Source organism: Salarias fasciatus, chromosome 15, assembly GCF_902148845.1.
Source record: "Salarias fasciatus chromosome 15, fSalaFa1.1, whole genome shotgun sequence".
In the NCBI taxonomy this organism is placed as follows: domain Eukaryota; kingdom Metazoa; phylum Chordata; class Actinopteri; order Blenniiformes; family Blenniidae; genus Salarias; species Salarias fasciatus.
The window spans coordinates 19,930,585-19,945,552 of record NC_043759.1 but is presented as its reverse complement, the minus strand read 5'-3'; positions in this window follow the sequence as shown (position 1 = coordinate 19,945,552).

Here is a 14,968-nt window from a genome sequence, read left to right as displayed (position 1 = left end):
GATCAGCAAAAAAAAAAAAAAAAAAAAAAAAAAGCCCAGCATGCTTATTACTGAATCTATGCCAACATCTGAAAACAGAGCTGGCAGTGTTGTAATCACCGCCACGCAGCCAGCGAGGGAAAGGTCACAGACAGTCAGGTGAAACGGGAGATGTGTGGGGCAAGTGTACGAAACTCATGATTTTTTTTTTTTTATTATTTATTGATTTTTTTTAATCAGTGAATAAACATGTTTTCCCACATTCACCTGGGGAATCATGCAACATGCGTCATGCCGAGAGCACGCAAGCACTCACACGAAACAAAAAGAATCAAACAAATCTGTATTGCCTGTGTGTCTTTAAAGGAAAAAAAAATGTACATCTACAGACGCTGGCTTTGCTGTTTTCCCCACGTGATGCGGAGATCACATGCTCTTTTAAAGGTGTGCGGGGTCTAGAGACGACCTTCTCTGTGAACCGTGTTTCTTTTCATCTGCCGTTTCCAGCGACCCACTGCTGTGCCCCTTATTAATCTTCGGTGGAAGGAAAAAAAAAAACACTCCGTTTCAGCGGAGCACCGGGTGCAGAGAGATATCAGAGCAATCGATGCTGGGAGCTTCTGTAAAGGAAGCAACAGCAGGCCGCAGCCATGTGGGCGAAGGTGAGAATCTCAGTGCGAGTCCTGCAATTTATACTGCGCAAGGCTGCAGAGAACAGAGAGAAAGTTGCCATATTTCCACTTCAGCAGTCGTCGGCCGCTCCCCAGCTGTCTCCCACCGCACTGCCTCGTGATTGCAGCTCTCATAGGATGGTTAGGTGTTTGTCAGGTGAAACTGAAGTTTGGCCAAATCATATGTACAGATGGTTTGTAGGAGCTTTTATTTTTTTCAAGCCTGTGATTTGCATAGAAATGCCTGGCAGTACTTGAAAGGATTTTCCCCCGTTAAAACGACCACTAGAATAAAAAAAAAAAGGACATTCATTCTTCAAATAATTAGGTTATGGGAGAGTGGAACCACTCAGGTTATGTGCATTTAAGAGTAACAAGTGCATCATTCTGAAAGATGTAGGACCTGTTTTACCGAAGTAACCGAAACGGCATGCACTTTCAATTTGCATGTGTTCTTCATGTGATTATGCATGAAAAAGTATCCAAAGGAAGGTTTCGTATGCATTGGTTATTAGCTAAATGGTATTGAGACTGGGGACATGGCGTGATTGAACAGGGTGCAGATGCAACTCGAACACAAAATGAAATGCGATAGCATGGCGTGGAGCACGTTTGTGGAATTTGTTAAATGTCAAAACGCATCAGGGTGTTATCCTACATTAGAATTAAATAAATCAGAAATTTGAAAGCAGTTCAGTAAAGAAAAACACAATGGTTTGTCACACAGTTATAGAAAAAGCAGTAGAAGAGATTCATAAATGCTGCAAGGTCTGTGAAGAAGCACAGCGGAGGTGAATACTTTCACCACGATATCAGGATCTCTACCAAGAGCTAAGTTGATGTGCATCTCCTTTTGAAACACTTAAAAACGTAATTTTGTTCATTAATGTATTTAATGTACCGTGTACTGAAATTCAAGCTGAAGCAACCTTTATCTGATGTAGCAGTCGAGAAAACTCCAGCAAAAACAAAAGCCGAAGTCAAACCAAACAGACGGGTCCAAACAGATGGTGCAGCAGGGAAGCCGCCAGGGACATGAACGGATAATCAAACCAAAGACGAAAAGATCAGAACGCTGAACATATCCAAACTTCAATCAGGCTTCATCCAACGTAGGTCCGCAGAGGAACGTTAGCCAATCCAGTGACTTGGGAGAAGGCAGGGTCGCTCTCAACAGGTCACCTTCACACCTACAGGCAGTTTATCGTTACCGATGCCCATTATATTTGGAATGGAGAATCGTGCATAAATAAGGAAAACGACACATAGAAAGACCCTGGAGCTGAGCTCAAACTGAGGATATTCTCACTGTGAGGACACAGACCTAACCACTACACCCACTGAAAGTACAATAGATAATAGCTTGGATTCATATACATATCAGAATATGTATACCTAAACAAATATCTCAATATATTCATACTTAAAGTGCATGTACTGTGGTCTGTGTGTGTCTGCAAGGACCTGCAAAAGGCCTCTCAGACAGCTGGATGTTGCCATTGCAAGTGGATTTTGTTCCTCTTCAGCTGTGACAGCTTTGTCTGAAAATCCCCTGTCTAGACTCAAAGGCTCACTTTTGTCAAAACCAGGTTGGATCCAGTTCCTGTAATGTTGTACTTATAATCACAGCGCTCCACAACAGGGCCACTTTGTGTAATGAAGGCTGTTTAGCTCTGGAGACGCTGCAGACCAAAAAGGCATGCAGCCTGTCAGGTGTGAGCCTGTGAGTCTGCATCAAGGGCAGAAAAACACCTGAGTCACAGATGAATCTCTGTCACGGCAGGAGGACAAAATCCACTTGTACAAAGAGCCGACCGAGGTGAAGGGGAGGACAGTGGCGTCTTGTAGGCAGACATATGTCCCAGCATGCACACAGAACCTCTTACATGCATACAATTTGTATTACACATCTAACTTATTATGCATGAATTATACTATAAACACAAACATGCATATCTTTAGTTTTTATTGAAGTCACACTCTGCTGTTTTTCCTTTTGATGGCCAGGGTGACAACGGGATCCAACGGAGCAGTCAGCCACCTGGTGACTATGCTGCGTGAGATACTTTGATAAACTTAAGTTCCTTTGAACCTCGATGACGGCCGAGCTCAGGGAGTTCAAAGCAGACCCAGATCACAATGTTCTCTCCATGATTCTTTCACCTTTCGGACGATGTTTCTGGTTGATCTGTCTTTTTTTAAGCCATACGCGGAGCTGCGTGATTGATATACACGCAGCAGTGTTTCAGCAGACCTGTGGAGTGGAGTTGACTATTGGCAAAAGTCTTCCAGCATTGACAAAAAGTCCTTCCTTCAACTACAGACCATTTAAGCAGCCACATCAGTTCTTTGAGACACTATCCATTCCTCCGTTTGGTTTCTGACTCAGGTTGCATGTGACTGTGATTTCTGACTGATCTAATCCGAGCGCCCACTGCCAGTCCTCCACTGCTCCCACAGAGAATATGTTTGCTTCCTGACCAAAATCCAAACTGTGAGATTAATGGAAACTTTTCTGGCTTCATGATCATTAAGAATTCTTGAGCTTAAAACTTGTGACATGAGATTTTTGAGTCATAGCTGATAAAAGCAAACTCTCGATATGAATATTTGATGGTATTTCAGAGGGGATTTTTTTTTTTCCAGCAGTCCAAGTAGCACAAGCTTTCTACCTTCAATCTTCTTTAAATAATCTCCAATTTGGTAACCTGTGACTGAAATTACAGTCTGTATTGTTTGCTTAAATGATACACGTACTCTGGACAATAATATGAAAAAGCTGTGGTGAGCCAATTATTTATTTATTTTCCTGAATTTCAAATTGGATGAACGCCTGACCTTATTTCCAGTGAGTTTCACACTGTAAAAAATTAATCAGGGTTCACTCATATTTTTCTTGCCCAAACATTTTCCTAGTCAGTATTAAGTGATGAGTTATTTATCTTTGTTGAGAAGATGATCAGACTTGCTGCAGTTGATATTGGAGTCCTGCTCAAGCCCACAGCCACAGACATGAGGTCCCTTACGCAGAGCGGGAAGGAAAATCACAGCTGCAACAAGCAAATGTGGTCAATTTATACATAATTCAACGGAAGGAGCAGACTTCAGAGGACTAAAGGTTTGAATGGACCACATTAAGAGAAGTCACGCCATCAGACTGACGGATCAGAACGAGGTTTTAATTCCGGTTCGAGAAACTGCTTCTGAATATGACATTTAATGCGAACATAATTTACCAGCCTGTGTTGTGTTTCTCGTATGTTCAGTCGTCTAAACTGTGATAAAGCTATGCCGATAAACCATCGAGTTGCTGGTCAATAATCTTCCAGTCCCTTCAAGGGCAAAGAGCATGCTGTTTGTATCAAAACAACCTCCACATAACCGGCATGAAGAGCAAGGTTGTTCTGATATCCTGTGAACGCTTCCTTCAACAGCCACACTCGGATGACACCCTCGACCTCTCAAACCATGTTTGAACACAAAGGCAATCGAAGGATTGCATTCAGCAGTGCGGCCTCTGCAAGTCCTCAAGTGATGTGTTGCTCGCCTTTCCTTTGTTTTGTAAGCTAATAGGGACACAATTTTGAAAGATTTATGTTCAACAAAGAGGTTAAGGAGCTATACACATGAGCTCTGCTTTTCAGAGGATTCACATTTTCTCGTTGACCCCTCGTGGGCATGTCAGGGATGTCCGGAGAGCCATACAAACCTGTGCAATTAAATCAAATAACCATCTCACTGCTTCTGCACAGATGAAAATCAAGACACGGTCCACGGTTGAGGCATCTTGCTCTCCTCCCAGTGAGAATACCACAGAGTTCAAACATGTCACCTTTACTGTATGCGTGTGTCACTCTTTGTTGTTCATTTAAAAACTGTACATTAGGTGTTACATGGTGTCTCTGAATTCCCTGCAGGAGGAAATTAAGAGCGTGTGTTTTTGTGTTTGTCCTGTGAAGGACATGGGACCTGCGCTTGGTGTGTCCTGCCTTCGCCAGAAGTCGGCCGGGAGGTAGTCTATGCCCTCTGACTCTACGATGGATATAGAAAATGAATGAATGGATGATTAAGTTTTTCAAAAATTGTGACTCGTCTATTTTTTGGGCCATTTCAGGCAGCAGCAAACATAATGATATTGTAAATCTTGATCATTTTGATCAGCCTGGACATTCTGATCATACACGCTCATAAGCCTGACTCACAAACTGTCTCTCTCATTATGTTTTATATTTTTATGTCCACTAAACTGTCCTGAAATCAATCCAAACAACAACCTGAAACATCAAACGTAAACGTTCTTGGTCACGGGACACGGGGTCACACAGCTCAGAGGAGGAGGACTTGGCTCCAGGACGCTCCGTGACGCTCATGACATTTACAGATTTGTGTTGCACTCACCAACATCACATTTCTATTTTACCCCGTTTGAGCCGGGGTTTTTTTTGTTTTTGTTTTTTGCTGTGCTTAATGGAAAGATAAAAATATTGTGATTATCTCAATTTGTCTGTTTACCGACAAACACAGATTTGATTTTTTTTTTTTTCTCCCTCCTCCTTTCAGCAGGGCTCCAGCACTGGGAACATCACGTGACGGAACGTGCTGCCATCTATTTCAACCCTGACACATCGGTGACAAATCGGAACAGGGAAAAAAAAAAAACATAACGGTCTGTACCAAATGTGCGACAGCTTGCCATAAATCCACACGGCATAAATTGGACCAGTTATTCTCCTCCTGTCATGAACACACAGCTCCATGCTGTTGACTCAGAGCCTATGCATTGCTGCTGCTGTTGTTTTTTTTTTGTTTAGTTTTTTGATGTTGTTTTGTACTAAAATGTGCCACCGCAGAGATGCACTCTACAGATCTGCCAGACTGCCAGGAAAGCTCCGTTAGCCTCCTCTGTCCTATCAGGAATACCAAGTACATGTTCAGGCAACTGGAGGGGGGATGTGGATACAGATGCCTCTGTGTTCATCCTCAGCTCGCGGGCTGGAGGCAGAACGCCACCATATTACAAAAACAAAGCCTAATCATCTGCCTGTGTTGCTCATCAGATGAAACATGACTCCTCGTGTTCAGCGGAGCCGAGGGTTACTTCAGCAGCGCTCTGCCTTCACACGTACCGCATGTGTGCATATAAACACAATCTGGGCGCATCGAGGGAGCGCGCGCGCACACATATGGAGCGCAGAGGCAGATCCACACACAATGTGGGATCATTATTGTATTCCTGAGGCGGAAGAGAGGGCAGCGTGCCCTGGCTGTCGTACATGAAGCAACATGAGTGATATGGCTCCGTGCCTGCAGGCCTGGCCTGTCACTCTGCTAAATTGTTGCAATCTTCCTCCCCTGGTCTGGCCTCCGATTCTGCAACGTCCCGCGTTTCACCTTGCCACTGTCCTCGGGTCAGAGAGCCACAGAAAGCTGCGCCCTAACACATCTAATCTGGTTGGAGAATAGGAAATGTGGCATCGGAGGAATAAGCGGCGGTACAGTAACAGTGAACTGAAACCATGATAAATTGCAGTAAATTATTCAGAGCAGGCGTAGCGTCTCTGCCCTCCTGTGCAGGTTACATCTTCCTCAAATTGACTCGCACAGACGCATAATGGCCATAAAGAGGATCATAAGGATTCATCTCAAACTGTGCTATATGTCGATTTGCTTGTGATCAGAGCGGGGGTGATGGAGTTGTCGGTTTCTGTGACGGCCGATAGCATCTCTCCCCACAGGTTTGCTTATCTGCCCTCGCTGCGGCAGACTCAACGGAGCAGACCCAGGCAAAAATAAAATAAAATCAGGCACCTGATCCTCTCCAGCTTATTTAAGCAGCCTCTGTTCAGACGTCTGTAACAATTTGGAGTAAATTACCTGGAAGGAGAAGCGGGGAGCATGTCATGAAGTTAGGCTTCAAAGTGGCGTGCTCCAACGTGACTCACTGACAAAGCCGCGGTAACACCCACTTACTGTCAGATGAAAACTTACCAGGGGTTTTCTTTTGTGTCACTTCTTTAGTCGGGAGCGTACGCAGCCTGCACGCTGTTTTTGTGACCTTTAATTAATCCTTTGATTTCCCACCGTCGCCGGCTCGCACATTGCCGAGATGAGTCGGTGCATGTGCGCGTCTGTGCCGGGTGTAAAAAGTTTGCGCGACGGAGGAAGAGGATGAAGGAGGGAACGGTGGGGGGAGTCGGGACGGGATGCAAGAGAGCAGCACAAGCGTCCACGTGCGGCTCGTCCCTGTTCTCAGCTGCTCAGTGCGACTCTCGGGTTGCCATTTGTCCGTTTCCTGTTCCGGAGAGAGAGGTGAGCCGCCGAGCCAGACTCCCCGCGGCAGATGGCGGAGTTATGCTCTGCAGAGGTAAGAAATGGCCCATTAGCCTGCCCAAAAATTACAGCCTGCCTCCTCTTTAGTGCTCAGCCTTCGATACACCTGACCAGATTGGGACTGTGCCTGGTTGATCATTGCTCGGTAATCACTGCTGCTCTGCACACTAAAATAACTCCATTGTCAATCTGCTTCCTTTTTTTTTTTTTTAATCCGTGCTATAAACATAAATTCAATGAAGGGAAATCCACTGGAAATCCATTAGAAAATATTTAATAGACAGAAAAAATGTCTGCGGCTAAAATTAGGGACCGGCTGATGAGAAACATTCATGCTTGTGCCTATAAATACTGTAGTTTGTAACGGATGCAGTAAAATGAGAAAAAAATGTGAAACGTCAGCGAATCTTCAGAATCCCTATTAATCCAATCAAATTAAATCCAGCCTGAAGAGTTTATGTCCATTTGGAAACTTTTAAAAGCACACTTATAGTGCTTATAACAACCAATCAGTAAAACGCAGGACATCCCCGAGTGACATTTACAACCCTTGGATGCAATAACAAAATGTAAATGACCCTTTTGTGCCTCATAAAATGAGTCTGCCGTTGCCTAAACTATCTAATCAGGTGATAGGAGCAGCCGGCGCACACCAGAGAATATGTAATCATCTTGTTCTTCAGCACTTCTTCAAGACTTTTTCATGGGGCCTCTTTTCAAATGTGATTCCCGCAAATGACTGAAATAACATTTCTATTCATACTTCCAGGTATTGCCAGTGGAGAGTGGTACAAAATGATAAAGGACTTTTTTTTTTCCTTTCCCTTTTTTTTTTTTTTATTAATGTGTTCCCATTCTCCGAATAAGGTGAGACTGAATTAATGCGGCAGCTTTCCAAGCAGAAGATACAGCATTACAATGTGGGGACTTGACAAGCGCGTAAGGATTAGCTTTGCGTTACAGTGGAGCTCGACAACTCGAGGAGGCAGCTTCAGAGGGATTTAAACAGCCAGAGATGCTATGCGCGCTGACACGGCTTTAGGTGTTATGGCAGGCACCTCTGACCGACTCTGCACAGCCAGCAAGGAGGAAACTGCACCCGAAATGTGATTTAATTAGCGCTATTTATTTTTCACGACAGGGCGCAGGTGTCAGACACAGAGGAGGAAACTTTTTTTTTTTTTTTTAAAGAACTCGCCAGAAACTGGAAGAATAAAAATCCCATTTTAGTTCCTACAACTTTCACAGCATGATGAATTATACTTCCATTTATAAATACGCATAAAATTTCTCCCGGCTTAGCTACATTCATTTATTGGGAGATTTAAAATGTTGGTTAATTATGCAGTCGTCGCTGCTGCAGGCAGATCGGGCCTCATTTCTTAATGATTGGATGCACAGAAACAACAAAGAACACCAGAGACAGTGTGACTGCACACCGCAAACTTCGTGTATTGGACATTTAAGTAAATACAAGAAGTCCAGATCCATTCACACAATGTTGTTCTCATTCTACAGTATAGTTCTGAGGTTATTCTTTTCAGTAAGTAAATGTTTCCCAATAAGCCTTTAAGTGGTACTTCAATGTTTATTTAGGGAAAACATAAAGGAGAATGAGAACATTTATTACACTGACCTTCCCGAGTAGAGGACACCGAACCTGACTACAAAATAACACACTGAATAAATATTATTTTTGTAGCAGTGATGATAATGGAAAATAGTTGTGGGCAGATGAATGCATGAAAGCTTTTTGTTGGGTTTGAATGAAACAGCTGCACAGCCATTTGTCATCCGAGCCCGCTTTTGAAGCCTCGGCTCACCGGGGGCCATCTCGCTCCCATCATACACAACAAACCCATCACAGGACGAACACGCGGACCCACAACCACTCAGTCACACCGACGCTCTGTCCAGAGTTATCACTTCATTTAAGACTCGGATTGCAGGAGGGAAAAAAAAAATGGTGAAAACCTGAACCTCTGCACAGGAAAGCTGAAATCTGAGTCATATTTAAAACCAGAGGATAAGAGAATGATTTCGGCTGACGTTAGCTTGGTGCATGTTGTCAACAAAAACTCCCAGATTCCTCTGTTAGAGAAGCAGTTTGATGCTGAAACGATAAACATTCCCAACACAAATCAACTTAATCCAGACCTCACACTTTCTCTGAGAAGCTGGAAGTTTTCTTGTTGCCTTCTCCCCAGATATGCCTTTTTCAGTACAGTGTATACAAATACACATCGATTCCTTCTCAGGCAGCTCACAAAAGGGCAGGTTTTGTGAAATATTCTCAAAGTTTAGCAGCTTTCACAGGTAAACAAAAGACTTATTTTTTCAAATATTAACTGAAATCTCTCCTCCCGGTCTGAATGTTTACCCATGTTTGAAGCAACTGCTCGTGTTCATGAATTCACACATAATTTGACGCAGGAAACGGGGATCTTTGATGCAATGGCAAACAGAGTAAATCAAAGAAAAATTGGTACGAATATCGTGCCAAGTAAGAGATTCAATGAATAACCATGAAGTTGGATCAAAAGTTGTGATTTTAGCTTAAGATCAATCAGAGACGTAATTGGCTATTGAGCAATACTGAACACAATGAATAAAAGAAGGGAAAACACAGGAATAACAGACTTTCTTAGAGTTTTCCCATAGTTTGCAGCGACTAGCACAGTGGCGTGTCAACAGTTACTACTGGTGGTAATTACTAATGACAGCTGTGGGAAAATAAGTGTATATTTTAGTTTATCTTTGCTGTTTTGTTGCTGCTTCTTCTCAAACTTAGTTCACAAATTCACTGCCTATGGAGCATTTTTCCGTCTACGGAGTGACCCACGCCGAGCCGACGGCTCAGCTTCATGTGTCTCAGCAACAATGAACTCCCGAACGTGCACACTATTAAACGAGCCTTTCTGAGGGACACAGCAAAATAGTTCATTCCCAAATAACTTTCTATGTGCAGCAACGAGAAACTTTTTTTTTTTTTCCCCAAACATGGGAGAAATGATCACCTCTCATTTTACAGAAGAGTTTACAGAACACTGCGGGTTGGGAACGTAACAATTAAAACTGATTCAATACTTTCCAAAGTAAAGTTCTTCAGACCATCACTGACGTAAGTCTTTTTTGCACACACAGCAGAGCAATGCTACTGAAAAGCCTGCATCCACAACAGGACACATGCAGGAGTTGACCTCAGAGCATAAACTATTTCACTTAATGTCCTTCAACTTGTACAACACGGAATTCGTTTGATTCTGAATACCTGAAAATAACATCATGGGGAGAAAAAAAAAAAACTCCAAAGTGGCCACTTTCAATACATCTCTGCAATATTTTGGTCTGTAGAGAGTAAAAATGTGTTGAAGACTTCTTACAAGCAACAAGCAGCTTTTAGATCAACTTTTCAAGGACGTGATTACAGCTGTGAAAACGCTCAACCACTATCTGCGAGGTGCATGAAAGAGAAACAGAGGGGAGCCTCCCAGCTGGAAGACAACTGCAGCTCAGGCCGGCCCGCGACACTGTTCATCAAAAGAGTCTTTTAAATGTCACAGTCTTTCACCGTCCTCTGCGTGGCCGCCTGCTCGTGCGTAGCGTCATTACAGCTCAGACGAGGACGGCGCACCGTCACGCCGAGGCCGCGCTCGCGAGGTGAACATAAACAGCTCTGTGGGTCCGTGGGCGGGTTCAGAAGTCACCTGCTGGGCCTTGGAAATGAACCCGGTCTGGCACCGGCTTCACTCGGAGTGCGTGTTGTAGTTGGTATCTTTGGAACAAGCTAGCTACGTAGTGTTCATGGCAGCATTTCGCCGATATCCCGGCTCGGTTCCCATTGTGTTTGTGTCTCTTACAAAATTTAAATCAATGCTTTCATTGAAATTTATCCACTTAGCTTAGTGATTTGGTTGCCAGAATTTGAGCCTCTTGTGGGCTGGTTTTGGTCCACATGCCTTGTGTTTGACACCCTCGTGATTTCCGGTCTGAACTTGAGAACCTTTCTGTGCTCCTTTTTTAAGTGTTGGGTGGAACAGCCAATTATGTAATTATGGCCAAAATAGTAATAAATCATTTTAAATGTGATCGAGCCAACTTGCTAATAATATCATAAAATGCTTGAATATTTTAAGTAACAATTTTCATTACTACATCTTAAAAGTAGCATTAAAAATTCTTTGAAAATTTAAAAACTGTTACAGAATGTCCTGTCAGTCTATATCTACACATTTTATACCATTTTTTAAAAAAATGTAGGTTCATATTTGGTATTACCAATGTATAATACAGACAAATGGAGGAGAAACAGGCAGAGAGACATGATTGGATTTATGACTATATGAAGGATAGATGATTTTTCATTCCTTTAATAGATAAGTGCAGCCCGCACTCTAAAAACACACAAACTATAACTGCACTGCTTGTCAAAAAACATGCCGTTTTGTAAGCATACATTCTATGCAGCAAACCTGGTCAATTATGATAGTACACTATTTTTACCATTATTAAAGTACTGACAACTTATATTCGCTTTATTCCATTTTAAAGTGATTCCATTATTTTCCATTAATACATTATTTGTTGCTACACATGGGATTTCTGGTTTCTGCCTCCAATGGCATATATTTGAATGTGACTGCTTCTCACCATTAGTCTGGATACCGTGAATAAAAAGTGGACAAAAGTGAAGAAATGTGTTCATTTTGATCATTGAACTGTACTCTTAGCAAGCCACTTTGGAATGAATGAAGATGCATTTGTGAGATGAGCAGCCGGCCACATGATCCCAACTGTAGCTGCGTTGCTCTTTCTGCTTAGTTTTTATATTCGTCCAAAAGAAGCTTCTGAAAGTGATCACCGTGGTGCCCGACGATGACGACACGGAAGGAAGCTGGTTAAATGTAAAACTGCAGCCTCTCGGTGGGACCGTGCCGAATCTCTACCTTTTATTGTTTTGCAGATGATGGGATGTTCATGTGAAGCTCACGCTTTCTTGTCAGGATTTTTTTGACATTTGTCGGATCCCCAACGGTTCCTGCCTTTAAATGAAAGGCCCGTCGGCAGTGGCAATTTTCCCCCGCTGTAATAAAAGCGTCCCCCGCTGCGGCTGCAGCGCCGAGGCTTTCCAGAAACATTCTTTAGGGGACACTTTGTGTTTGCGAGAGTTTCTTTTTTTTTTTTTTTTTTTTGTTGGAACAATGTTTCATTTCCCCTCTTTTGACGGCTCAACGACAGTATAGATATCCATACGGGGTGGATTTCTTTTGACAGAGGGATAAAACAAAAAAATAAATGATCTCCAGCAATAAAAACGTATTACGACGGTAACAAAGTCCCAGCGCAGCTTTCGGAGATACGTCAATCAAAATGTCACACACCTGTGCACGGATTCGTGAGCTTACCCTGACTTTGTGAAGAAAAATATCTGAAACTCATAAGATTTTTTTTCAGTTTCTATTTTCAGAATGTGTTCACTCAGTTTTTTTTTTTTTATTATTCTTTTTGTCCTTCATTTCACAGCACAAGTAAAGCGTCTGTGTGTTTTTACAGTGGACAGTGTCCTGCTGGAGGAGGCAGTCGGCTGAGAGCAAACCGCAGAGCGAGAGGGGCAAACAAAAAGGCTGGCGGTCGCCACTGGAGCGCACGCCACCAGCCGAGCCCTCGGAGCTGAACCTCTGATTTGCACCGTTACGGATGTGCACTTAGACGGACACAAAGCCGCCACGTGGGCGCGTACACAAAAGCGGCTTCTTATGAATTCGGGCTGAGTAGCCCGAGAGAGCAGCGGTGAGAATAGTTCCTGTTTACGTGTGTTTCCTGTCCTCGTTTCGATGCGGAGCCAGTGGACAAACATCACAATCAATTGTCAGCACTGCTCTGATTCCTAATCCTCAGACAGTTACGCCAGTTTTTACACGCCGACGTCTGAAAACAAAGACGTCGCCTTAGAATACCCGGCGTGTGCATGTGAGGAACGCGCGCACACACGTCCTTTTTTCTTGTTTGTTTGTTCCTGTAGGTGTGTGAACGCCACGCTCCTGTACAGCAGCAGTTCTGAAAGATTAATCTAGTTATCATGCAGGATTCATATCGGGATGAAAAATGACAGATTCCCTTTGAGGGGCTCTGCAGATCAAACGCTCAAAAGACTGAAAACCGGGGACCAACCAGGACCGTTTCTGTCCAAACTCTCATTGGCTCCTCTTTAAAATCATCTTTCCCTAAGTCCGGCTCAAAGACATCCATCCATCCGTTTCATCTGCAGCATTCCTTGCCATTTGACTGCAGCACTGTCTTTATCGCAGACATTCCTGCGGTACTTCTCTCCAAAGCCGCCTAATTAGACACCCAACCTGAAAGATAGCACAGATCCGCTGCAAAATCTGTTTCATTAATGAGTTGCTTTCATATCCTCAGGTTCCACCAGCACTTTCAAAAAAAAAAAAAGTAGAGTGCCTTTAGAAACGACAGGGGAGGTATACACTGACCCATTTTAAAGCCTTCAGGGTCAAGTTAAACACCAATTTGAATCCCACTTTTGGTATGAAATGTATGAAATGGAGTTCTTCAAAAGCATTCCTTTTGATAAAGTTGCTGCAGTTTCATGGGCCTGACTTGCTGCCTACAGTGGTCCATTGCAGAAAGAGCTCACCGTTTTCTCTTTTCAGGTGCCGATTGGAAATGTGAATTCATTACACTCGCGAGCACAAGAATCACAAATGCATCTCCATTAGTGGAGGCTATTCTTTTTTGCAATACGTTCTGTCTGAGTGTTCCGACAGGTACACTGTAATTCTAATGTTTTTCTTTCATCTTGTGGCACACGATGGATATTTAGACATTAATCTCACTGTCTGTGTCAAACGGTAATGTCATTTCCCTTCATGGTTAAAAACTTGAAATATGTTTGTGTTTTTAGTTTTGCTGTTGCTGGCTGATAGCATAAGGCGTACAAGAGCTCTGAAGCACATTGAATTAATTTAAAAGTGAGAAGTGATCTGAACGTGGTTAAAAATGTAATTTCATGTGTTGTGAAAGGCAAGCAGATTTGAATTTACTGATGTACTTTATATAAACTTGTATTATGACATACGCAGTATACGTTTATGACTTTGTTTTGCAGTTATTGAAGTTTGAGAATGTGATTGGTTGAATGAGAAGAAAAATCAGAGAATCCACACTGACTAGCAGGTTGGGATGTAATGAGCTTATGCTTCTTCCTACTAAATTTCAATCAAATTTTCATTTTCAATGTACTCATTGTACTTATTTAGTTTATACTTATGTTCAAAATACAGTAAAATGAACAAGCTTCACTCATGTTAATGGCTTCACATATTCAATCCAATGCTAGCTGCCAGTGCGTTTTGCGTTTTAACATGCTTTGTTTTTTGTCCTTTGCCATTTATGTCTGTCAGGAAAAAAAGATTAAAAACAATAACAATATTATAGTCATATTTTGTGATTTTTTTTTTTTTTTTTAAATAAAAGTAACTATTTCTGGGAGTCAGTTGTGAAAATGGATAAATGTGATGTTTGTCCATTGACTTTCAGCCTTCATCCCCTCAGGTTTATCTCAGCTCGATGAGATTTGTGTTCTCATTTCGGCTCTGTTCATGCCTCCAACATGTCAAAGACGTTTCCTCCTCAGCTGCATGCACCTGCTCATCATTGCTGACTGTGCAATGAGGTGCAAAGAGTTTTTAACTGTTGCCGATAAAAACAAAAAAAAAAGTAAAAAAATAAATAAATATATAGAATCAGCTGATGCATCACAGAAACTGAGTTGATTTCAGGGTTTGGATTGATTTTAACAAAGTTAGTATTAGATTCCAATTTAAAAGACTCAAAAGTGTCAATTGAATTCCTTTTTCTTCCTATGAGGATTTTGTTTTATCCTAAAAATAACACCAAAAGGACACCAAGTCTCAGTGAATCAGATTTCTTAATGGATTTATTGTTAATCTCCATTAAAAATCCATTGA